A 26,359-nucleotide genomic window follows, 5' to 3' on the forward strand; every position below is an offset into this window, starting at 1 on the left:
GAGTGTGAGGTGTCGGCAGGAGCAAGATTCAAATCCAGTTCCTAGAAACTCCGAGCCCAGTTCCTTACTCCCCAGGGGCTGAGTCATTTTTGAACAAATTGCTGGGCCTCTTGATGCCTTGGCTTCTGCAAAGGTGCCGGCCGGGTTGGGGGCCAGATAACCAATTCACAATAAACTGATAAATCCAATAAACTGATTGTGTGAAACAAAGGCACAGGGCTATGAAATATCATCATCGTCATTTGGTAAACCATAGCTTCCCAAATTCATCTTGGAAAATGTTTGACCGCGCTCAACCAGCAGGTTGCAAATAATTTCGGCATTAGTGATTCTCAGTATGCAGTAGCAAAGAAAAGATCGCAAGGCAGCCTTCAGTTAAGCTAGAGGATGGTATTAGCTAGTCTTATTTTTTTTTAAAATCACTTAGTTTCTACGTTTCATCTGGCCAAGAAGGAAAGGGGGCCCTTTCCGCCTGATTTGGAGTGGAATTACTTGGGTAATCACCCTCTCCCCGTTGTGATTGGAGAAGGCTGCTCCTGCAAGAATATACCATTAAGTTCTTGCTTTGATTTCGGCTGTTAATCCCATGGCCCAGCTTGACATTGTCTCTTAGCAACCTCCTGTCCTTTTCCCCTTTTCATTCTTGTGTCTCTAACAACACTTCCTCTCTCTGGTTTTTCTTCAGCTGGCCTGCGGCTTTCAAGGCCCCTTAAGCCTAGTGTACACAGAGAAGTGGGAGCCCGGAGCCCATGCGCACGTTTATGTTAATAGTCTGAGGGGAGGAACATGCTGTTCTGGAAGCTGCTTTCCAACTGTCACATAAATCAGTCAGGGGGACAAAAAAGGGGGTTACTATTTTCACAGAGACACTGCCGAGTAGAACAGCGGGTCTTGGCAATGCGTCAGCGCCCAGCCCCACTCCCCAGAGCTGAGCTTTCTCTAAGTGTTGCCTGTGTTCGCCACTGTTCTGGAGTGTTGACTTATTTCGTAGATGCAGAGGATTTCCAAGTCAGAAGGGACCTTTGGGATCATCTGTGACTCCATCAAATGGAAACTTCCAGTAAGTGCCTATTCCTGGACTCTTTCCCTGGAGATTCAGGGCCAGTTGTCCAGACTGGGGCACATGACCGTCATTTCCTGAGGGTTGAGAAGCACTGATGTAGCCATAGCTTCATGGAGATCCCAAGGTCCAGAGTGCTGGGGCTGAGAGTGACGTCGAGAGCCTTGATTTACAGTGGGATTTCCTTCACTGTGAAGTTCTCTAAGTCCTGGAGTAGAGTGGCGGGAAGGCCCAGACAACATTTTCCCCAGTGCTCTGCACCCAATCACTTGTGGAACCCACACAAATGTGCACTGGTTTTTCTTAGTCCACTGGACCAGATTCATCAGAATCTCTTCAGAGACCCCAGCACACAGATTTTATAGACTTAGGAAAAAAAATCTTTTTAGCAATATTAAAATATATTTCTAATTACATGAGCCACAGCCGGCCAGAAAGAACACCAGGTCTGGAGTTAGAACTGGATCTATCAAAAATGGACACCAGGAAGTACAGTGTGTTAGGGCTCAGGACTTATTTGTTCCCTTAAGGTTTCATGCCCCCAGTTGAAAAGTGTTGGAACGTTTAAGAGATGGGAGCAGAATAGGTGGTTAGATTATGGGGCTCAATTCTTTGTGGGGTGTGTGTGTGTGTGTGTGTGTGTGTGTGTGTTCATGTATGTGAATATTTTTCTGGATGGGTGCCTGTGCACAAATGTGGGCATGTTCATGCTAGTCAGAGGTCAATGTTGGGTATCTTCTTCTATTGACCTCTACCTTATCTTTGGGATAAGGTCTCTAACTGAACCTGGACTTCACTGATTCAGCTAGACTGGGTGACCAGAAACCCCCGGGATTCTCCTGTCTGTCTCCCCAGGGCTAGGATTACAGGCACAGCTTTTTATGTGGATATTGGGGATCCAAACTAGGCCCTTGTATTTGTGAGCAAGTACTTTCCCAGCTGAGCCTTCAGATCCATTCCTGAAGGATGGATGCTCACCTGTCGCTAGGCTGAGTCTCAAGGAACTGAGCTGGTTTCTGTAAAAGCCCATCAGGTTCCTGGGATTGCTCAGCTGCTTCCTTCTCGCCATGCAAGCCTGTCTCCTGCAGGAGCGCCGCTCAGCTCTAACATTTGCTCTGCCATGTGATGCCATACGCTGTCTTATGACATGCTCTGGTGCTCCCTCAGAGGTTGTCCCTGGCCTTGAACTTTCCTACTTCTAGAACTGCAGTCTCCTCTAGACTAAGTATTCAGTCCTGGGTTTTGTTTTTGTTTTTTGCTTTTGTTTTGTTTTGTTTTAGACTCCAGCTCTTTCAACAAGTTATATGACCAAAAAATAGTAACCTGAGTTACTATTTTTTGATCTCCAAAATAAGACTACACATATAAACTTCTTCTAACTTTCAAATTTATAATTCAAATGCTATTTCTCCTTAGAAGTCTTGGCCAAGTTTTCCGATTAGGCCATTGCCTACCTACCTGGAAACAGAAATCACCCTAGATACCTGCTTTATAGTATTGATCACAATTCATTAGTTAAGCAGTTGAGGCTTACCAAGTCACAAATTGTGATTAAATAGATATGCAAATGATTGCTCATTCCCTACCTCCATCTTCAATATTAAAATTTTATGATATAAAGATGCAAAGATGTCCAATTCAACATTGTGTCCACAGTGCCTGGCAGAAAGCTGGCATTCAATCAATGCTGGCTAAACAAGCAAATGGCTGGATAGATGACTAATACATATAAAGTACTTGACACATAAACAAATGTTAGTTTTAATTACTTTTAGAAAGGTTAAGCTTCTTCCCCACAGAAGCAAAACAGCTAAGAATTGAGCTGGCTTCAGGCTGCATTTTTAATGCATTCCAGTAATCTATCTTAAGGTTTATGTATGAGTGCAAGGGATGTAGGAAAATGTGACAGCTGCCTTCCCCATTAGCCAGAAACTTATGTGGCTCTTGCACATCCCCAGCCTCAGGGATGCAATCGTGCATGATCACACACACATTTCCAGATGATGATGTCTGCTGGCCTGAAGAGCCTTGGTCTGTGTTTGAGAAAATGCCAAGTTATCAGGTTCTTAAGGCCGGTGACAATGATTCTCATTCCCATCGAAAGATAGACTCATAGGAGCGTGACAAATCCGTGGGCAGCTTCACTGACCTGATCCCAGCACCAGTCAAACTGTGGGACAAACCTGTGACAGCCCCTGAGACTCCCACTGGCCACCATGTGGTATACGATTTTGGAGGAGTGTATGGAAAGAGAGGTGCAGAGGAAAGGCAGTCACATGACTGGCTGTGTAGGCCCAGGGTCCAGAAGTCTGAAAGAAAGTTTATTGTCTTCTTGTAGATTCTAGCGTATAAATCAAGAAACTCTTCAACATGTATTTTAGTTGTTCTGGTTAGTAGTGACTACACCCCAGAGGTACTGCCCAGTGCTCCTCAGGGATTATCTCACTTCACCCTCTGAGCTTGGAAACCACTACCATCAATAGGTGTTGCTCTTTTGTTTTCTTTGAGTGGGAGAATAACTCTGTTTGGGGTCAGATACCCTTGGGTCTCAGACTTCACAGAACTGCTTCTTGGTGTCAGTGGCCTTAGTAACTCCAGATACTGAAGGATACAGTCCTGTTTAGGACCCTGCACTGGGCCACAATAACGATGTTGCCCATCTTCACTTCCCTGAAGCAGGCGCAGGGCACACAGGCACATTCTTACATGTCTCCTGGAACAGCTGTCCCTATGGATGCAGTGGAGATGGTCCTGAAAGATGGCAACCCCCCCCCCCCCCCCCCCCCCGCCTCTTCGTCTTGGTCACCATACCGGACACGAGCCTCCCTCAGTTGGAGACACTTGCAGGAAGTTTTCTTGTCAGTGTGTGTGTCTTGGTTGTTTCCCTGGGCATCTTGAAGCCTACACTGATGTTCTTGCGGTATGGAGGAAGCTTCTCCTTGCTATTTTCTTCCAGATCCTCTTCTCATTTTGAAAGATAGTAGGCTGTTCTTGGTAGGCATGCTTGGTCAGCCATGCTTTGGATCTGGCCTGAGCAAAAGAGCATCATTATTATTTTATGGGGGAGAAAACAGGCTCTAACAGGAATTTCCAAAACATTACATTCATAGTGCCAGGAAACACCAGCTTTGGACCCATACCTAAGTGATTATTTGATTATTCTGTAGTGTATCCAGTAGATATTGCTTAGCATCTACTATTTGTCATGTTCCTTTCTACTTACAAAAAAAAAAAATGTGTTAGAGGCAAAAGTTCATGCCAGTATGACATGGAATGGACATAATGAATTTAAGTCAACTATGTGACCCACCAGACGTGAAGGTCCCACGGGATAGAAATAAGGCAGCACCAAAGGGTGGAGAGTTTGGTTGGGGGTAGAGTAGCTGTGGCAACAGGCCTATGACACAAGCTCACAGTCTAAATAGAGCACTTTGGACAAGAGTCAGTGATAAAGTCACCTTTGAGGAAAGAAGGAAAGATTTTTAAGAGGTCTAAATTATACTATGGTCATTAACCCTCTCAAGTGGATTAATGAGAAATAAAAACCTCCTGCAAATTAAGTACCAATATATGTTAGTGGAGTACTTTCTCATAGTTTCTCTTGGAATTCTTACAGTAGCTGTAGAACAATATCATTCATTTCTCAGATGAGGATGTTGGGTCTCAACAATAATAAGAGAGACTGTTCAAGATCAGTCAGTTAATAAGTCATGTGTGGCTGGGTTGTAAACTCAGGTCCTGCTCATGGCTGTTCTTCAGCCTGCCACTATCCTGCCCTTCCTTCAACTGAGCTGCCTTCCCTCCGACCTGGCTGCCCCTTTACCATGACGACCTTCTGCCTTCTAGCACATTCCTCATTCATTCTTCTGTCCTGGACTGATGAGGACTGTAAATCCAGGAAGAACTGTGCACTGTCAGCCCTGACTTGAGTATGTCACCTTATTTCACTCCCCGAGAGACCAGGAGATCTCAATCTGGGTATTTGCTTGCCTCTCTCCCTGCTCAGTCCTCCTGCTCATGGTCTCTGGCAGCATGGTCCTCATGGTCTTGTTCTTTAGTGGGGGCAGACAACAGATGGGGAGAAGCAGTTCTCCAGAGCAATACCTGAGAGAATATTGAACAGGAGGGGAGGTTTATTTTGGCTTACAGTTTAAGATGCTACAGTCCACATTCAGCTGGCTCCATTGTTTATGGGCCTGTGGTAAGGTGGAATGTCACAGTGGAAGAGTATAGGAGGGCACAGATGTTCACTTCATGGGTGACCCATCGACAAGACACGGCCCCCAAGAACATACTCCAGAAATTTGCTTCCTTCAAGCCAGCTCCACCTTCTAAGTCTCTGCCATTCCCAATGATAGCATGGTGCTATTCACATTATAAATCCCTCAATAGACTGTGGAGTCTTTGTGGTCCAATTAGCTTTCTGTAGATCTAGAAGCTGGAAAGCAAGACTTTTACAATAAGCCTTTTTTTTGGGGGGGGGGGGCGGGGGTCACCTGAAATCCAAACTGGAACAGTTTCTAAAAGTTCATTCCTCTCAGTTCCCTAAGACGAACTCTCTTCTGCTAATGAACTGTAGACTCCCAGGCACCAAAGGTAAGAAGTTAGTTTATCATCCTCCTAGGTGCTCATCAGGAACCAACTGTTCACAAACTTGATTGCTTTCAACTTGGCAAGCATGACTTTCATCGATGTCTCCCCTAAGTCTGACCTCATCTCCTCATGCTGCAATTCTCCTTCCCCATGGGCTCTTAGAGCCACACAATGTAGGACTTTGCCTGCCAAGTATAAGTATATTCAGACAGCAAGTATGTTCTATCTCCCTACAGCCTCATGAGGATGTTCATGAACACATGCCAAAGAACACACATGTAGACTCCTGCAAACTTGGATGTGATCACTCGATAACAAGCTTATCAAGACAGACCAGCACAGATGGGAAATGACTGATGTGTGAGAGCTTGGAGACATTAGGAACACCATGGTCACACACTGGAGATGATGAGAAAAAAAAATGTTTGAGAGAAAAATGTCCACATCCCATCTTTCTGGTACCCCAGAGCTCCACAGCCTTGGTTTACCTTTGAACTCCAGCAACTCCAAGGCAGAGAGCAGTCATTGATATGCGCTGTGCATACGCACACTTACATGAAGAGCAATGAGTAGGAATGGTTTAAAGCCTTTCTACACAACGAGAGCCCGGCTGGTGGGCGGGAACTTGCTGATCTCATTCCAGTGCCGAAACAGTTTGTGGGATTGAATCTTTACAACATCTATTTTGCAAATGAGGATACAGAGACAATGTGTCTAAAGCCAGTTTGTGTGTGGTGAGAGTGTGGCATATGACTCATGTCCAGGTGTCCTGTGTCAAGCCTTATATATGTGTTCTCCTAGACAAAGAAGAATGTCTGTCAGTAGGATTACTGGAAAGTTCAGCATGATCATGCTCTCTCTCTCTCTCTCTCTCTCTCTCTCTCTCTCTCTCTCTCTCTCTCTCTCTGTCTTTCTCTCTCTCTCTCTGTCTCTCTCGTTCCCATATATCTTTTTTACCCCTTGGTCTCTATTGTTGATTCTCTTATCTTCTTGTCTCTGTCTGCCTGTTCCCCTTCCTCTATTTTAATTTATATTTACTCCGAGGTGGAATGTGAATTTCATTAGGAGGCCAACTTAGGGTGTTATAGTACAGCTGAGATCCCAGGGGAGACATGATAATGGGGCCTTTGTGTGCCCTGATGCCTGCCAGTAGGTACCATCCTCATCAGGGGCAGCACACAGGGAGGAATCTGATAACAAACAGAGAGAGGTGACCCAGGTTGCATAGTCAAGGCCCCGGCCCCAGTCCTTAGCAGCCCCTCTTGCTAAGACTCCTACACATATCACACTTTGATATACCTGCTGTTCCAGTGTCTGTCCTAGCAAATGGGGCCGTACAGGCAAGGAACTATGCGTAACCCTCTTAAAAGCTGTCCCCTTGGTGCAGAGCACAAGCCTCCAAGTGTGAGGGTAAACCGCACGAAGGAATAAAGTGATGATGTGAATACCAATGATTTACGTGGTATCTGGGACAGTTAATAGTGCCAGTTTAGCAGTATCTGGGACCAGAGGAGATAAACTTCTGAGCGGGTCTGTGAGTAAGCTTCTATATTAGGTGAAGATGGTGGAAAGACCCGCCCACAAGAGGAAGGTGACAGAGCAGCAACATTCATCTCTCTTGGCTTCCTGACTGTGGATGCATTGATCTCCTGCCACACTACCTTCCAGGATGAACTCCCTGTGCCGAACAAAGCCTTCCTCCCTTAACTTGTTTATCGGGTGTCTTGTCACACAACTACGAGAGTAATGCGCCATCTTCATCAGGGTTACTTCTGTTTGGAGAAGAGATTTGGAAAGGCCACATTGAACCTTTATTTCTCTTGTCACAGAAAGCATTCCATTTGGAGTTGTTAGCAGTGAGAAGAATCCAACTATCCAGTATTTTTCAAGTGTTCCCCAGGCAGAGCCCTTGGCAGGAAGGCAGCCCCACCACCCTAAACATGAGTGTCTTGTCTTGGGGCTGGAGAGATGATGGCCCAGGGGTTGGAAGCTCTGTTGCTTTTACAGTTGACCCAGGTTCAATTCCCAGCACCCATATGACAACTCACAGCCATTTGTAATCCAGCGCCAAATGATTCGACACCCTCATACAGACATAAATGCAGGCAAAACACCAATGCACTTAAAATAAAAACAAATAAGCCATTAAAAAAAAGAGTGTCTTGTCTTGATCCTAAAAACAAGGAGTGTGGGAAAGGTGAAGGGAAAGGCATTTAGGGAGGGGCTCCCCTTCTGGGAACCTCCAGTTATTCCATCCCAAATGTGACCCGGGCAAAGAGCAGGCAACAGAGCTTAGAAATTAAGGTTCTTGGGAGATAATAAAATATGAACAGAACGGTAGCACCAATGACGCTCTCTTCAGTATTAGATTCAAAATGAGAGAAGGCTATATTAGCTGACCCAGCAAAGGACCTTCCTGGCTGCAGTATATGCTCTACCTCTTCCCTGGCCACAACCCATTCCAGTAGAGGAAAAGCAGAGGGTAATTCTGGGGACATTGGTCCTTAGAATGTGCAGAAGACTTCCAAGCTGTGTGTGTCCCATTTTCTTTTTTAAGGCATTTGTTATAAATTAAACAGAATCAATGAACAAGCACAATTCTGTCTTTGGGGGATAAGCACGTAGCCAATTCTTTCCCTGAGTGCTTATGGGATAAGTGAGACTGTGCCAAATACTGCTTTTGCCAAGCATCCTCCGACCATGCCAATCTTAACAGCCCATGATTGGAGAGGCAGCAGCGCTGGAGACTGGGCCATTCCTGGTAGGAAGGAGGTAGCCGTTGCCTGTGCTCACGGCCAACACCGGCTGTTTGAATAGGCACTTCCTCTCCGAGGGGAGTTGGTTCGTAATTTTCCTTCTGCTGCTACTGGAAGTCCTTGAATGGTAATATCACAGCTTGTACCCATTCAGGACAGGAAAGTTTGACATCTGCAGATGATCGTAACACAAGAGGAGGAAAAGCACAGTCCTGTGTGTCCGCTTCTATACAACAACCAGGGAGGTAATTCCTATGGCGTAGCTCATGATGTCATCATTGTACTTGAGGTTGGCCTTCAGCCAGGGAGCCTTTCCCTAGTCATTTCTGAGCTTCGCTGACGTTTTCAAGGCAAGGATCCCAAGGGAAAGCACGATTTTAGGTCCCTGAAGAGACATGCTATTTTAACTTCATCTAAACGCAAAGAAATGGCTTTGTAGAAAGTGTGACAGCCTCCTGTAAGGAAGCACGGTGTAGTGGTGTGCCCCTGACTGTTTGGGAGAGCTGGCTCCCCTGCGAAGGATGGATCCATCTCACAGGAAGGCTCCCTTGGCAACTGAGAATAGCCAGGCACAAAATCTGATAGGACCTTAGGTCATCAGCGTGAGTTCTTTTCAACTGACCCGAGACAAAGGATGGTCCTGTTCTTTAATTTCATTTGGCTTGGATGGTTCTTTCTGAATCTTTCACCAGCTAACAGTTTTTGTTTTACATCTATAAAAGATGGATGACCTAAAGGGGAACAGGGAGAGAGCAAAATAGGAGTTCCTGTTTTGTTTATTATGATTAGGTCAAGTGCCCTCCAATTGCAGGATTCTTTCCTCAGTCTGGGTGTTGGTTAAATACATAAAGTGTATAAGACTGTGTTGCGCTTCAAGCAGCATCTGCGTGGCCCCCTGGTAATCCAATGCAGTCTGGAGAAGCACTCACTGGAGACTATCTCAGCCTTGCATAAACAAACATTTGGAGGAATAGAGAATGAACACAACCACAAAACAGGGGCAAGGAGCAGAGGATGCAATTGTCATGGTGACAGAGACCAGGATGTAGGAGATCAGGAGGAAGGGAGAGAATCTTAGAAATCGGGATTTCACTGGTGTGTGTGTGTGTGCGTGTGCGTGTGCGTGTGCGTGTGCGTGTGTGTGTGTGTGTGTGTGTGTGTGTGTGTGTGTGTGTGTGTAATAGTATGCCATTTAGTAAGAATGAACAATAAGGATACTCATTAAAAGGTAATAAGTAATTAAATGGCTAATTTTTTGTGTAAAATGGGATACAGAAAGCTCCGTTCACTGTATCTAAGAGATCTACAAGTCTATACTACACCAGATATAAAGGTTCTCATTTAGGTAAACTTGGGGACACTGGGCAGATAAATTATAATCTCTTCCACCATAATGTACACTTTCTAATGGACACACACACACACACACACACACACACACACACACACACTTCCTCTCCCAAAACTGCAATTTGGAAAATAGACTTGTATAAAAATCTATTTTTTCACTAAATATAAAAGTTCATTTCCATAAGAAATCATAGTTAATGATTCTTGAAAGCAAATTTAGAATTAAATTGGACAATTACAAACTGAATTAGACAGTTAAAATAAAACATTAGGTGAGTAAATTGTGAAAGAGTTTCTTTAAAGCTATAGGATTCAATTCTCGGCAAAGGGAGCCAAGCATTTCTTTATTACTCTAGTATTTTGGAAAGGAGACAGATCGTTGGGTAGGTAAGACAAAAGACTAGAAATCCACAGGCATTTCAGTTTCCAGTCCAAGACAGCTGCTGGGTGACATCACTTAGTGTGGAAACAGCCATGCTTGGAGGGAATTAGCAGATGAAAAGCTGCAACACTTGATGTGGGTGTGTAAATGGGCTTTCTCTGTCTCTTTGCATTCCCTTTATGGAAAGGCACACCTAAAAGTAAAGTCACCCAGGGCAGCATGTATAGAGTGTAAAGACACAAGAAGACACTCAAGACAGCGAAACTGGTGGAGGAAGGCAAGCATTTCAAGATTCAGATCATGTTGCTGGCCAGATGCAGTCTCTGAGGAAACAGCTAGAAGGACTGTTCAACTCTCAGCTGCCTTCCAAGGAATCAAGAGCTGGCTATGGGCAAAGGAAATGCCAGGGAAATGCCAATTTCTGTCATACTAACATCTTTCTCGAGGCTGAGCCTGCACCTGGGGAATAGGAACCCCTGGCTGTGGGGACCAGTCGGCCCTGAGGGGTTGAAATTTGTTTCTTCAGAATGGCTGAGGGAAATCTGAGAGGAGAGCAACACAGACACCCACTAATTAGAAAATGTCCCGACATCAGAGACACCGTTGCAATGAGAAGCGGAGTCATCCTTGGTGTGGCTCCCAAGGTGACCTCGGAGAAATGAAACACCTAAAAACGTGTCTGGAAGTGATTTTGTTAGGGACAGCAACTGCTGGAGGTAAGGAGGAAAATGAAGGAGACACTCTCAAGTGAGGTGCTGTAAGTGAGAAGTCCTGGTGGGGGCCAGTGGAAGGAGGGACGTTCTGGAACACAGTCACTGTCCTGTTTCGGACCAAATAACCGTCAAAGGCTGCCTTCCTCCCCGGTGGCAGGGTGGCGTGGTTTAGGATAACCACTAATGTCTCCTACAGCCTTAATGGGCTCCTTTCTGCATTTCTAATTTTCATAGAGGCAGCTTCCTGCAAAGTAAGTAATGAATGTAAGATGACACTCTTTGGGGAGTTGTAAAGACAATCTAGGAACACGTCATTTCAGAGTAACAAACTTCACAGCCGGAGACAATTTCCATTGCATAATGTGTTTAGCCTGGAGCTGGTTTTCTCCCCCCCTCCCCCATGTCTACCCGGTTGTGTCATTATTTTACTTACCTCATTGGGGAAATCATTGTTTAAAAACTGAATATAAATGATGAAATACTCTTCGATTTTATCTTTCGCAGAATACTATCTTTCTTCCCTCACTTCCCGTCATAGAAGAGTTTGGCCCCAATGGGTGATGAATTGCTCCAAGTAGTCTGACAGTCCCAGAGGAAGGAATGAGTAAAAATAACCAGCTGATTACCAATAGGGAGCAAATTGGCCACTTGAGACCTCAGTGGCTAGAATGACAAATGAGAAGACGAAAATCCTCATCAGGGGACCAGACTTTCTGATTAGTCCAAGTGCTGATGACTGCTTCCCATGCCTCTCCCTCCCCGCTGTGGGATGATTTACATCTGATTGGACATCATTTTGTATTTGGGGCAGTCATTTCTAAAAGGGTGTTTGGAAGACTTTGAAGTACTTAATTACAACCAGGAGGCATTTAGGGCTGAGCTGTGAAATGGATGCTTCTCCACGTTAGGCTCGTGGAATGTTCATTTATAGAAAGAGCCTGGTTGGTTTGGTCTGAGTATTCATGCTATCACTCCGAAAGACAACTTTCTAAAGTCTTCTCCACAGTGAAAGAAAATAGAAGTGAGAGGAATATTCTTAGCTAAGGCATCCATATCCAAGGCAGGCTCCATGTTTTCGGCATATATGGGGACAAACTGGGCTGCTGTTAATAGTCCATTACTAAAAACGCCTGAGAACTTGGGCTCATCTGAAGAATGGCCTTTTCTTCTTTCTTCTTTTTTCTCCCTTCTTTCCTTTCTTTCTCTCTCTCTTTCTTTCTTTCCTCCCTCTCTCCCTTCCTCCCTCCCTTCCTTCTCCCTCCCTCCTCCTCTTTCTTTCTTTCTTTCTATCTTTCTTTCTTTCTTTCTTTCTTTCTTTCTTTCTTTCTTTCTTTCTTTCTTTCTCTCTCTCTCTCTCTCTCTCTCTCTCTCTCTCTCTTTCTTTCTTTCTTTCTTTCTTTCTCTCTTTTTAACCAACCTTCATTTAAACTGACCCATCTATAATGAGCTGTACACCTGCCTGGTTGTACTAAGTGACAGGATGCATGAAGAGAAAAACAGGACCAACCACTAATCCTCACATGAACATAGCGCCATGAGCTATACGAATTGGGAAGAAAAGTGGATGGGGATTTTAACATGGCAATCAAAGGAGGATCCAGGGAGAAGAAGTGATCCCTGCTTTGAAAAAAGGATAAAACTGTATTTCTAAAGGGGAACCGCTTGATTAAGTAGCAGTGCTGATATTTTTTAGTTTTGTATTGTGTGTGTTTATATAATGTGTATTGTGTGTATGGTGTGTGTGTGTAGTGTGTAGTGTGTGTGTGTGTGTGTGTGCTGGTACACAGGATACTGTATATGTTTGGAGGGTAAAGGAGACCTTTGTGTGTCCATCACTTTGAGACAGACTTACTACTTTGAGACAGGGTCTCCTATCAAACCTGGAGCGAGGCTGGTGGCCAGCAAACCCCAGTGATCCTCTCATCATTGGCCACCCCCAGGCCTGGGGTGACAGGCATACACAGTCACACCCCACTTTTTATGTGAGTGCCAGGGATTTGGACTCAGGTTCTCCTGCTTATGAAAATAAGCACTACTACCCACCTGTCAATCTTCCCTGCCCAATTGTACTGACTTAAAGAAAAAAATAGTGTGGCGTAGAAATGTCTCTTTGGGAAAGTCATGTGGAGGACACAATTCTGTCAACATGAAAATGGACACAAATGTCGAGTGTAAGCACATGCTTCCAGTACTGAGAAGGAACTAGGTTTGATCATAAAAGTACCAGAAAAATACTGAGTGTTCTGGGTACAGCTAGAACCATTTGAAAGGGCTTCACCTTAATCACAGAAGACACCAGCAAAACAATGTTCTGTGGGACTTTTCCAACAGTGAAACCAATAGGCCAGATTTCTGTTTTGATTCTTTGGTTTGAGGTCAGGGATATAAAAGAAAAGAATGAGCTGGCATAGTACATGATGTATAGATCCATTCAAGAGACATGGTTCCAGGGGTGAAGAAAGCTGGACCACACAGAACCTGCATGTGACTTCCTCAGGTGGCTGTGGGACCCCCGGAAATAATCCAGTGTAAAAGGCAGCAATGAATAATTAATTGAAAGAGGACCAAGTTCAGGGTCACAGGACATGGGCAGGCAACTTGGTGTTATTGTGTCTGTTTTCCCTCACCCGAATAGGCAAATGTAGGTTTTGTGAATAGGAATAATTAATGGAAGTTTTTATTTTTGTGTGTTTTTCAGGGAGAAGAAGCTACAGCATTACTTCTGCAGATTCTCAAAGGAGTCCATGTTTCAAGATGAGATGGGTACCAGTGGGTCATGTTCCTTTACTTTAGAAGAGGTAATTCTGAGATCCTGAGGAGGACCTCCAAAGCTGGAATGACTCCTGAACTATTTGACACTGTTGTGTTATTTCCTGATGTTGCCTCCTTGCAGGAAGCCTACGGCTATTCTATTTGTCAGAATGAGAAGAAAAGGGACTCCTTCTTGTCAACCCAGCTTGGGATTCCTGGACAGTTTAAGAAGCCTCATTGATCAGATCAATGGTCCCATTCCCAGGGACAAACCACTGAAAGGCACTTCCTGCTCATCCCAATTTGACATGGGCAGTGAGTAGTTCCTGATAGCAGCCCTTTCTGGAAACTACCGCCTCACACACATAACCCCCGCTTCCTTCTTTTAGTAGCCGCATCAGCGGTTCTTCTCTGTGGTAGGTTACAGAGAAGAATAACTAGATAGTGTCAGGGAAAGCATTTGGGAAGCTGATTTGCTTCTGCTTCTCTGGTTATCCCTCTAAACAGGCAATGTTTTTGTTGAATGGATACAATCAGTGGGTTCTTGGATTTGGTGTACTTAGAGTGATGTGCCACAGGCCCATTGGCACATCCGTGTGAGCAGTTTGAGATACCGCTGTTGTGATTGGGAAGCACCACTGCTCTACAGCTCCAGCGCAGAGTCTAGCAGAGTACAACGATGCAGGGCTCTCATTAATGACTTTCTGCTTACTGCGTTCCGAATGAAGTTTTAAGGGATAAAATCTTTACAATGAAATAAGGTCTCAAGGAAAGATTAGGCTCTAGTAAAAGCAAGTTATGTTTTAAGAGTGGTTTTCTATATTCAACACTGTTGGCTTTCATGTACACTTAGGGAAATGTGTTATACTTAGCTGGCTCATACTCCTCAAGAAATAAGAATGGACATTATACTTTAATATTGATAAGTTGCATACACAGAAGTCAACACTTTTGGTGATAGAAGGTGACTATAAATGCCAGTGAGTTTGTTTTCTCTTTCTTCACAGTACCATCATGCTTAATTAAAAAGAAAAAAAAACTAAAGATTTTTTAATTTTAATTTTTTAAATTTATTTTTTAAAGATATGATGGATTACAGCAATGAGGGTGATTAGGGTTTCCACCTTCCATTCCGCCTCCACCATTATACTTTCTTCTAAGAAGTCATGATGCTCCTTACTTTCCACATCATGAATGCCAAACTGAGAGAGGACTGAGGGGTTGGGGAGATGGTTCCGTCGGTAAAGTATGTGCAGAATAAGCATGAGGACCCGAGTTCCATTTCCAGAACCCACATAAAAAAAGCCAGGAATGATGGCATGCATTTGTAATACCAGTGCTGAGTGGGTAGAGACAGCTGGGTCCTGGGGCTGGGCTTGCTGACCATCCAATCTGATTGAATAGATGAACCACGGGTTCAAGTGAGGGTCTTGTCTCAGAAAACAAGGTGAATGCCTCCTGAAGACTTATACCTGCGGTTGATCTCTGGCTTCCACAAATGTGCAGGTGCCCATGTGCACTCACATAAACATGCAAACCCGTATCTCACTCAGGGCACTTAAGTAGTCCAATTTAGTTGACTCATAATGTCCTACAGAGAGCATGGTCAACAGTGACTTCATTTCTTTCATGAGCACCGAGCTATCTGAGAGTTCTCTATATGGCATCAGCAGAAAAAAACAGACTTATGCGTCTACAGTGTCTTTCTTCTATTGACAGTAATAAGGAAAGCTGCCAACAACCCTCAAGGTCATCTTCCACTGAGCATCAGAATTCTTACTGTGCCCAAATGCTAAGAATTGAAAAGGGAAATGAGATGTGTGAAATGCAACTTGAGCCCAGAGCCATAGCATAACATTCGGGAGTTTATAAATAAACAAAATGTTAAACTCAACCTCCCATGCTCATATACCACTGGGAAGACACCAATAAATCTCCTTACATTGTTCCATGTCAAATTCACTCTTCATTTGCAAGTTAGATGAGACCTTCTGCTCTAAGACCTTCCTTCTAAGTCAGGGCTCTATTTTTTCCCAAGCCACCTAATCTTTTTCCTCATCACTGCTTATGTTCCAAGAGGAGCTGGCTCCATTTGTATTTATTGTGACAATGATTTACTATTCTAAACAATTACTATTTACCATTACTAAAAACAATTCTGTATATAAGAACCTTTTTATCCCCTCCTCCTCCTTTCCACCCTCCTTCTTAAATAAAGGAATTTGATTCTACTGTGGTGACTCAGGACTAGCCCTGGGGTCAGATTCTTATCGCAGATAATGCCAGTGAGGAAGCATGGAAACCATTATGAAGGATATAAACCATAAACTTAGCTTATCTCTCCTGAATTCTCAGGGACCTCTGAGAATGAGAGGATTTGTCTGTTGATGGTTTTCCCAAATAAAAACCACCCAAGGGCACTGATGTCATGTGTCAACATCAACAAACACTTGCAGTGTCCAGGCCATAAGGAGTCATTGGCATTTCCAGGAGAAGATAGTGGCCATGCACTTGTTTTCCCATAGACATTGGTGGGTTCTAACATCTGGAGTCATTGGGATATTTGCAATGGCTCTTCTTTGGCATCTAAACCACACCGTCGTCATAGAGTCTCTAGACTCTCCCTAATTGTTTCTTTCTGCCCGTGGAGCAAGTTTTTACTGCAGGGGCATTCTTAAATGTCCCTTAGGGTCTCCCCAGGTCTTCAAGATCTTTGATAGGGAGGCTGTGTTCTTCAATCCAGTGCATGGACTCCTAAAAGTAGGGTGTTTTCCTTACTCATCCTTAGCAGTTATATCTCCTGAGGAGTGTGATTTTCCATTTGAAAGATAAGGAAACTAAAACCCAGGGAAGCTAGCCAGTCATCCATGAAGGAACAGATAATTGAAGGACACCTTGAATTACTTCCATTAATTTGAAATCTTGATAATGTTCTACAAAGACCCCAGCAGACTGCACCTGTATACTTTCAAGGGTCCAAAAACAGTGGGATAGATGGTGATGGCTGTTCTTGGTTGTCAATTTGACTACATCTAGAATTAACTAAAGCCCCTAAATGTTGCTGGAGGGCTTCTCTCCAGGTTCCCCAAGCCCGCAGTCCCACAATCCACTTATAAAATAATCACTCAGACGCTTATATCACTTATAAACTGTATGGCTGTGGCAGGCTTCTTGCTAACTGTTCTTTTATCTTAAATTAACCCATTTTTATAAATCTATACCTTGCCACGTGGCTGGTGGCTTACCAGAGTCTTTACATGCTGCTTGTCCTGGCGGTGGCTGCAGTGTCTCTCCGCCTCAGCCTTCCGCTTCCCAGAATTCTCCTCTCTCCTTGTCCCACCTACTTCCTGCCTGGCCACTGGCCAATCAGTGTTTTATTTATTGACCAATCAGAGCAACAGATTTGACATACAGATCATCCCACAGCACCTAAAGAGGGAACATCTGTGAGAGATTTTTTGCTTAAAGTGGGAAGATCTCCTTCTAATCTGGATTTTTGAGATGGGAAGAGACACCTCTAATCTGGGCCATGCCTTCTGCTAGAAGCCTATATACGGACATGGAAGAAGGAAGATTTTGCTCTTTGCCTGCTTGCTCTTGCCTCTGAAGCAAGTCTATTCCTTCACTGGCATTAGAGCCTACTTCTTTGGGATTCCAGTGTCTACTGAAGACCAGCTGAGACATCCAGTCTTGTGGACTGAACAACTACTAGATTCTTAAACATTCTATTCATGGACAGTCATTGTTGGACTAGCTGGACCACAGCCTGTGAGCTGTTCTAATAAATCCCCTTTCTATATAAGTAGAGATTCATTCTGTAAGTTCTGTTTCTCTAGAGAACCCTGGCTAATGCAAAGACCTTTGAGCATGAGAGAGGAAGGGATGTGAGAGAAGCAGGGTGGGCAGAGAACCGAGAGAAGGGGGAGGGTAAAACAGAAAGAGACAGAAAGAAAATGGAAAGTTGTAGGTTTAGCTCGGCTCTGTTATTCCTCTGGCTTGGGAAGTCACTATTCATATCTCTCCTTTCCTCATTTGTTAACACAGCAGGGTCAGTGAGCAAGCAGGGGCTGAGGGCTTCTAATGGGTGCACTTCATCCCATGGCCTAGAGAAATGCAATCATATGGGTTTTCTTCTGCAAAAATCTTTCCTCTTTGTCCTACTTCTTAATTTGAGAATTCCCAGAGTCTCACCCCAAACTTTCTGCTCCTTGCTGCTACCGTCTTCTTCCTGGGTGGTCTCCCCTTTTCTAGCTCTTATTTCAAAGTCCCCTTTGTCTGATATTAATGCAGCCTCTCCAGCTTCTCAGGGTTGCTGTTTGCATGGTTTATCTTTCCCTTCTTATGGCTTTCAGCCTATTTGTATCTTTGGATCTAAAGTGTGTTTCCTTTTTGCAGCGTATACTTGGGTCTTGTTTCATGTTTTAATATGGTCTGATAATCCCTGCCTTCTGACTGGATTGGGTAATTATTTGTAATTAAGGTTCAATTTACTTCTGCCACTTTGCTTTTGGCTTTCCATGCTTCAAATGTTGTTCATAGATTTTATCCCTCTTTTGTTGTCTTCCTTTATAAAGGGTAGATATTTTATAGTATGGCATTTTCATTTCTTTGATTTAAAAAATTAAAGTATGTTTTTATTAATTCTTTGAGACTGTCATACATAAATACACTGTGTTTTCAATCATATTTACCACCCCTCCTACCTCTACCTCTTTCCGTGTCTATTTCCACTCCCTGTTCCCCTCAACTTGAAGTCTTCTTCTTTTTAATAATAGAGTCCAGTTGATGCTGCCTATATAGCCATGGGTGTGGAACCACACTCCAGTGTGTGGTTATCACACTAGGAGCCACACCCTCAAAGAAAACAGACTCCAGCAGCCATCAGCTGTTAACAGCTCCTCGTCGAGGGGTGGAACTCAGGACACCTTCCCTCTCCATGCTGGAAGGTTGAGTGGCTTGATCTTGTACGGGTCTTATGCAGACAACCATAGCTGCTGCAAGTTTGCGAGGGCCCTGGTCCTGCCATATCCAGAAGGCATTGTCATCCTCCAGTCCTCCCCAACCTCTTGCCTTGATAACCCTTCTGCTCCCTCTGCCAAAGGACCAAAGGGGTGTGATCCAGGTGTCCCACTGAGGACTGAGTACTCTGGGGAAATGGGTGTGATCCAAGTGTCCCACTCAGGACTGAGCACTGTGAGGAAATGGATGTGATCCTGGTGTCCCACTTAGGACTGAGTACTCCACAGATTCTTATTCTCTGCACTTTGACTGTGAGTTTCTGCATTAACTGCTGTTTACTGCACAAAGAAACTTCTCTGAGATTTGAGAACTGTGAGGTATAAAGATGTCTGTTTACTACAATGTCCATCTAGAAAAATAATAGTAGTACATTCCCCCCTGGAGCCTGTGAGCTCCCCAACCATGGGTCCTTGGCCAGGTGTATAATATCAGGCAGGTATTTCCTCCTCTAGAGCAGGCCTGAAGTCCAATCAGAAGGCAGTTGGTTGATGCCATAGTATTTGTACCACTACTGCACCCATCAACATTTCTTGTCCCACAGGTGTTCCTGTAGCTCTAGATGTTCACAGCCAAATAAGAGTGTGGATGACTTCCTTCTCCCTACAGCCTGCATAGCATCTTCCAGGACTATGAGAGCTCACCACAGGGAGGAAGCTTCCCGGTCAGTATCAGCTTCATTCTCCATGTCCTGTGACCAAAGGGTATGGCGTCTTCAGCAATAGGGTCTTAGTATCAAGTTCTGGTGGACAAGTGTGAGTAAAAGCAGTTGCCTCTCATGTTTGGGGATTTCCCAGGACACCCCTGACCTCACCTGGTACTTGAGCTTTTTATTTTTCTTTTAAAATATTTTTTATTTTTATTTTTGATGAATCTCATACATTATATTTTGGTCATAGTCACTCCCTTCTTTCCCCTAACTCCTTCCAGATCTAGCCTCCTCCCTGTTCCTCCAACTTTATGTTCTTTAAATGTGTACATACACGCACACACACATACACACATATGGCTTTTTATTTGGTAACCCTTGCGTTCTTAGAGAAGCACTGTTCTCTCTGTAGGATAACTCCAGTTAAATCCTTTCATATTCATATATATGAAGTTTTAAATATTAACTTTCCATATGGCTTTTTCCAAATATCTGTAGTGTTAGTTAACCCTCTGCCTATCCCTCCTCTGCCCTACCCTCCCATCCCTCTCCCCACTTAAATCCCCCTCCAGAGATGTTATTCCCTTTGTTTTCTTCATATCCCCTGTGTTCTACTATTCCCATCTTCATATGGTATTGCTTCCCCCTCCCCACCGATGACCCCTTTCCTGGATTCTACAGCTATTCCAAGTTAAACACACAGATCTAAAGATTTGATGCAAAGATCTGTATAAGCGAGAACATGCACCATGTGTCTTTCTGTGCTTGGGCCACCACCCTCAGTATAAGGTTGTCATTGGCTCCATCCCTCCCTTGCCGTCTTCCTTTATAGTGAATGGGTATTTTTCTAGTGTTCCAATTTCTTCAATATTTTACTCTATTTAAAAGTCATTTTCAGACCAGTTGCAGTTTTGCTGGCAACATACATTTTAGCTTTTTAAAATATAATATCAAATTCATACTAATTTAATTCTAATGCAGTGGAGAATATTTGTACCTATTATATTACCACCCTTCCCAGATTTTGTAACCTTATTGTTTGATATACTGCCATTTATTTATATGTTACCAAACCCAAATGCATTCTAGTAATTATATAGTTGTGTGTATTATATAGGATATAGAATAAAGTAAAATCATGTCTGCAGAGTATTTGATTGATCCTCCCATTCACCATGTCTGATTTGCTCCATTTATTCCTGGAGATTTCAGTTGCTGTCTGATATCTTTACTTAAACTCTAAACTGTTTAATTTTTGTCCATGTCCTTTATGTTGCTGTTTTCAGATGTATGACATTTCAGCATACTGTAAGTCTGATAGCATATATATATATATATATATATATATATATATATATACTGTTTTATTATGCATTTCTTACCAGGAATACATATCCAAAGGTGTTTTTTTAAAATCATGTTTTAACTGAGATGAAATTCATATAATGCTAAACATATTAAAATGTAGAATCTAATGGCATTTGTCACACTCATCATGTTATACAACCTTCACATTCTTTAGTTTGAATTCTTTTTTTTTTTTTTTTTTTTTTTTTTTTTGGTTTTTTTGAGACAGGGTTTCTCTGTGTAGCTTTGTGTTTTTCCTGGAACTCACTCTGTAGCCCAGGCTGGCCTTGAACTCACAGAGATCCACCTGCCTTTGACTCCACAGTACTGGGATTAAAGGCATGTGCCACCACCGCCCAGCTAGTTTGAATTCTTCATGGCCTCGGAGAAATTCCACACACCTTCTTCCTTTTCCCTGGGCAAACACCAGCCTTTCTGCCTTGATGATATATCTATTATAGATATTTTATTTAAAAATTCATGCATTATGTGACTTATATCTGCTTTTCGCTTAGAGTGTTTTCAAGGTTCACCCATAAGTACTTCATTCCTTTTTATGGTTGGATAATATTTCACTTTATGTATATAACAAAATGTGCTTATCTGTTTATCCATTGATGGTCATAAGCATTGGTCCTTTTCCCTCTGGGCTATGATGAATAGCTGCTGTTATCAACATTCATGTACAAGATTTTGTGCAAACAAATGTTTTTATTTCTCTTGAATGCAGAAATACAGGTGAAAATGCTGGGTCATATGATACTCTTTTTTAATGTTTAAAAACGATAATGTTTTATTCATTGAAAGTTTCACAGATTCATACAATGTACATTGACCATACCCATCCACCACTACCTCCCCGCCACTCTCCCTGGACCACCCCATTTCTTTCCCAACTTTATGTCCTCTTTTTAATTTTTTTTATAAGTACCCCCCTGAGTCCAGTCAGTGCCCATATGAATGTGTGTGTGTGTGTGTGTGTGTGTGTGTGTGTCCATTCACTGGGGCACAAACACTCTAGCTGTGGCGCTCTATTCAAAGAGTGACTCTCCTTGCTGCAGCAGCTCTGAGATCCCCTCCCCCAACCATACTGGAAATGTGCCGGCTTGATCATGTGCAGGTCTTCTGCAGGCAACTGCAGCTGCTTTGATTTGATGCATGCATGGTCATGTCCAGAGAAAGCATTTCATAGCTCTCTCCATCTGCTCACTCTTGCATTCCTTCTTCTCCTTCTGTGAAGTTCCCAGAGCTCTGGATGGTAGGAGATTGATACAGATGATCCATCCATAGCCGAGTGCTCAGAGTTACACACAGTGGGCATTTGAACCACCACCCACTGCAAAAAGAAGCTTCTCTGATCAAAACTGACAGCACCACACATCTACACATACTAACACAAAGAAGGTAGTTTCACAGCATGATCCCTTAACAAAACATCAATAGGTTCCCTGGGCCCATGATCTCCCAGTCATGGGCTTTTGACCATGTTTATAGTACTAGGCATGAAATTCCTCCTATAGAGCATGCCTCATATCCAATTAGAAAGCAAGCAATTAACCCTTTACCCATCATGCCACTCTCACACCAATGGACACATCTTGCCAGCAGGTTGGTATTGTACCATGAATGGTCCAGAGCAGGGTAAGAACAATGATTTTTCTCCCCCAGCAGCCTACATAGCATGTTCTGGAACTAGGTAAACTAGTAAGCAAGGTGAATATTTTCTTATTAATTCAAAATTGGTTTCTTTCTGTACTGATTCCAAAGTGAGTGGTGTCTTCAGCAACAGGGTCTTACCATCTAGTTCTCATCTGCAGCCAGGAACAATGGCAATATCCTGTATTGTTTGGGTGCCTCTGGGGCCTTTCTGATCCTGTAGGATAACCCACAGGGAGGTAACCTGTGCCTGGCACTGAAATTTTCACTAACAATCCATGTCGTCTGGGGGCAGCATTGCTTACCCATGCAGGGTACTTCTGTTCATACTCTCCATCAACAGCTCCCATCTTTTTTTTTTTTTTTAATTAACACACACAAATCAGTGACTTTCTATGTACCAATGACAAACACACTAAAAAATATATCAGGAAAATAATCTCATTCATAGTACCCACACCATCTAAAAATCAAACAGAAATAACTCAGGAATAAACATCACCAAGGAAATGAAAGACTTCTACAATGAAAACTTTAAGACACTAAAGAAAGAAATTGGGGGCTGGAGAGATGGCTCAGCAGTGAAGAGCACTGGCTGTTCTTCCAGAGGACCCAGGTTCAATTTCTAGCACCCACATGACAGCTCACAGCTGTCTGACTCCTGCATATATATTTGCAGGCAAAACACCAATGTACATAAAATAAAAAAAAATTTTTAAAAGAAAGGAAGGAAGGAAGGAAGGAAGGAAGGAAGGAAGGAAGGAAGGAAGGGAGGGAGGGAGGGAGGGAGGGAGAGAGAGAAGAGAGAGAGAAAAAGAAAAAGAAAGAAAGAAAGAAAGAAAGAAAGAAAGAAAGAAAGAAAGAAAGAAAGAAAGAAAGAAAGAAAGAAAGAAAGAAAGAAAAGTTCTTAATATCCTTAGCTATCAGGGAACTGAAGATTCAAACTACTTTAAAATTTAATCTCATGGCAGTCAGGAATGCAAATGACAACCAATGCTGGTGAGGATGGGGAAAAGGAGAATCCATACACAGTGTTTGTAGGAATGTAAACTAGTAACTACTGTAGCCACTGGGAAATCACTCTGGAGTTTTCTAAACAAACAAGAAACAAACAAACACTTAGATACAGAGTCCATCAGACCCAGCTATGTAACTCCTGGGTAGAAAGGACTTTATATAGTCTACCACAGAGACACTTGCAAATCCATGTTCACTGTGGTTCAGTTCACAGTAATCAGGAAATGGAATTAACCAAGATGTCTGTGAACTGATAAACAGATAAAGAAAATGTGATTCATATACACAAACCAAGATGTCTATCAACTGATAAACAGATAAAGAAAATGTGATTCATATACACAAATGAAATGTTACTCAGCTGTAAAGAATAAGATCAAGAGTAAACTCTTATAAAGGAAAACATTTAATTGGGGCTAGCTTATAGTTTCAGAAGTTTAGTCCATTATCACCATAGAGGGATATCACCATGGCAGCATGCAGGCAGACATGGTGCTGGAGAAGAAGCTGAGAGGTCTATATCTGGACCAGCAGGCAGCCAGAAAAGAGAATGACATGGGTCTGGCTTGAGCTTCTGCAACTTCAAAGCCCACCCCCAGTGACACACTTCCTCCAACAAAGCCACACATATTCCAACAAAGCCACACCTCCTATATCATCACTCCCTATGGGCCTACGGGAGGCCATTTTCATTCAGACCACCACTTTTAGCCTTTAGGTACATGAAGAAGACTTAACAGAAATCCACTAGTAGGATAGCTAATAAGAATTATAATGATTTGATTAAGATTAAGTAGAATCATTTTACACTTCCAGAGTAACTGAAAAACGTTCCAACATCTTCACATTTTTGCCAACATTTACCCTCGTCCTGGTTAGCATATTGTCAACTTGACCCAAGCTGGAGTCCTTTGAGAAGAGGCAATCTCAATTGAGAAAACGCCTCTACCAGATCGGCCTGTGGTTAGTTGACAGAGGAGAACCCAGACCGCTTTGGTTGATGCCACACCTGAGGTGGATGGTCATAGGATGTATAAAAAAGCAAACTTAGCAAGCCATGAGGAGCAAGCCAGGTAACTGTTCCTCTGTGATCTCTGCTTCAGTTCCTGCTTACTGCGTGCCTGCCTTGGGTTCCTGCCCCGAGGATGAGCTGTCAACTGCCAAATGAAATGAACTCTTTCCTCCTCAAGTTGGCTTTTGGCCATGGTGCTGTATCACCGCAATAGAAACCCCAACTAAGACAGCATCCTAGTGGACTGGCATCTCCTTGTGACTTTCATTTATGTTTTTGTAATGTACAAAGATGGTATATCTTCTTTAGACAAATAACCATTCAAGTCTTTTTCCTCTTGCTTAATTGAGATGCTCTTAAATTGTAAGGTTTTTGACACATCCTGAATACTAAGCATACCTCTATCAAGGTTTTTATTTACATTTTCTTATATTCTTCTGGTTTCCTTTTCCCTTCCTTTGACTTTTAGCCCAACTGTTGAAAACCAGTCCCCTATCCTACAATATGTCATTCATTGAATGTCATTCATGCACAGTGTCACCAATGATGCCAACATCCTCTTCAGCTAGCCGCAGCCTTTCATCTGGACACCAGATTTTTTATTTCTTGCAGACTCTTGCCTTCAAGTCATTTTAGCTCTTCTTCAACAAGAACATTCCCTACAAGTCTTATCTCAAGAGATGAAAATCCCACTAGCCTAGTCCGTGAGGTCAAACACTACTATCACCTGAATGCTGCTCCCCAGCTCTCCAGCAAGTCTCTTTACCTCAAACATGCTTAGCAATTGATCATTTCTCTCCATTTCCGTGCTTCCAACTGAGTCTGAATTCTTCCTTCTCCTGGAGTGTAGTTCTTTGAGTTCATTCTCCCTTCTCCTCCACTATGGGCCTCACATAGCCCGGGGAGGAACATTTAAACACCTTTCTCTGCTGCAGGCTTTCTAGCATCACCTTCCACCCCAGCCAGCTACTGCACAGTGTTCCCTGTGTTGTGGTTGCAACATCCTGCTGTGCAGAAAATACACTTCCCCCTTCCAGGTGTTCTTCCACTGTTTCTCCCTCTGCAAGGCTAGTGTCTCCCCCACCCCGCTTCATCTCCGTGTAAATGGCACCCCCTTTAAAAAGCTTTCCCTATAGTACTCTCTCCTTCTTCAGTCCATTCATTTCCTCTACATTACATAGTTTATCATTATTAAGTTGGTGTTGTTTTTGAATATAGTCTCACTGAGTGGCTCTGATTGACCTCAAATTCAGATAGTCTAGGATTGCCTCAAATACATTGTTATCCTCATGTCTAAGCATCCTCAACACTAGAATTCCAGTCATGGGCCTCATGCCTGGCTTAGTGTACAATTACCAATTTGCTGGATGATAAACTGGGCAGTGGAAGCCACAGTTGTTATCAACATCACTCTAATAAACACCAACAATCGATAAGACTTCATATTCTGCCATCAGTGAATCCATTCAGAAACTGTGCTAAGGCACATATGAATATCTATGTGTATGCACGCACAAATGCATTAAATATATTTGCATGAATATATACATATACATGTGTATACATAAACAGGCACATTAGACAAACACACTCATGTAATCCTGCAACAACTCCATGAACTGCATAAATTACTCTTGATTATATAGCTGATAAAAGAAAAGCCCAGAGTGGATAAGTGGCTTGCCCGTGGTCGTGCTGTGAGTGCCTGAACTGGACTGCTCCAGAACTTCTGCTTTGAAACCCTCCTCGGAGCAGGGCCAAGGACAAAGATGATGCTCAGCTAATGCTTCTAGAATCAAGAACAAACAGGAGCAATGCTGTCCCGGACATGTTCTGAGAAAGTGGAAATGCTGTTTGTGCCTTTGTTCTGCACAGTCCCTAGTCCCCAGGGGTTACTGAGTATCCGGTATGTGGTGCTTAGTACAACTCACAAACTAGATTTTTCACTTCATCTCATTTTAATTAATTTTAAGTTTAAATAACATCTGGCTACTGATTGTTTTGGTAAACAGTGACGTCCAAGATGTTTGAAATCCTACTGCTGTCGACTTCTTGAT

General features: G+C 43.1%; 1 long non-coding RNA gene across 12 annotated transcripts in view; it reads left to right on the plus strand.

The window, feature by feature from the left end:
• LOC107399835 (uncharacterized) overlaps positions 1-26,359 on the plus strand; it is a 356,785-nt gene that overhangs the window by 299,158 nt on the left and 31,268 nt on the right. For 6 of the 12 annotated variants that reach the window (XR_013050030.1, XR_013050031.1, XR_013050033.1 and 3 more), the window contains 2 exons: positions 13,553-13,920; positions 19,166-19,285. This is a non-coding gene — a long non-coding RNA (uncharacterized LOC107399835). Of the gene's footprint in view, positions 1-991; positions 1,061-13,552; positions 16,656-19,165; positions 19,286-26,359 lie in introns of those variants that run through there. The other 6 variants (XR_013050036.1, XR_013050039.1, XR_013050028.1 and 3 more) reach the window with 5 other exon arrangements.

This window comes from Peromyscus maniculatus, chromosome 3, assembly GCF_049852395.1.
Source record: "Peromyscus maniculatus bairdii isolate BWxNUB_F1_BW_parent chromosome 3, HU_Pman_BW_mat_3.1, whole genome shotgun sequence".
NCBI classification, from domain to species: domain Eukaryota; kingdom Metazoa; phylum Chordata; class Mammalia; order Rodentia; family Cricetidae; genus Peromyscus; species Peromyscus maniculatus.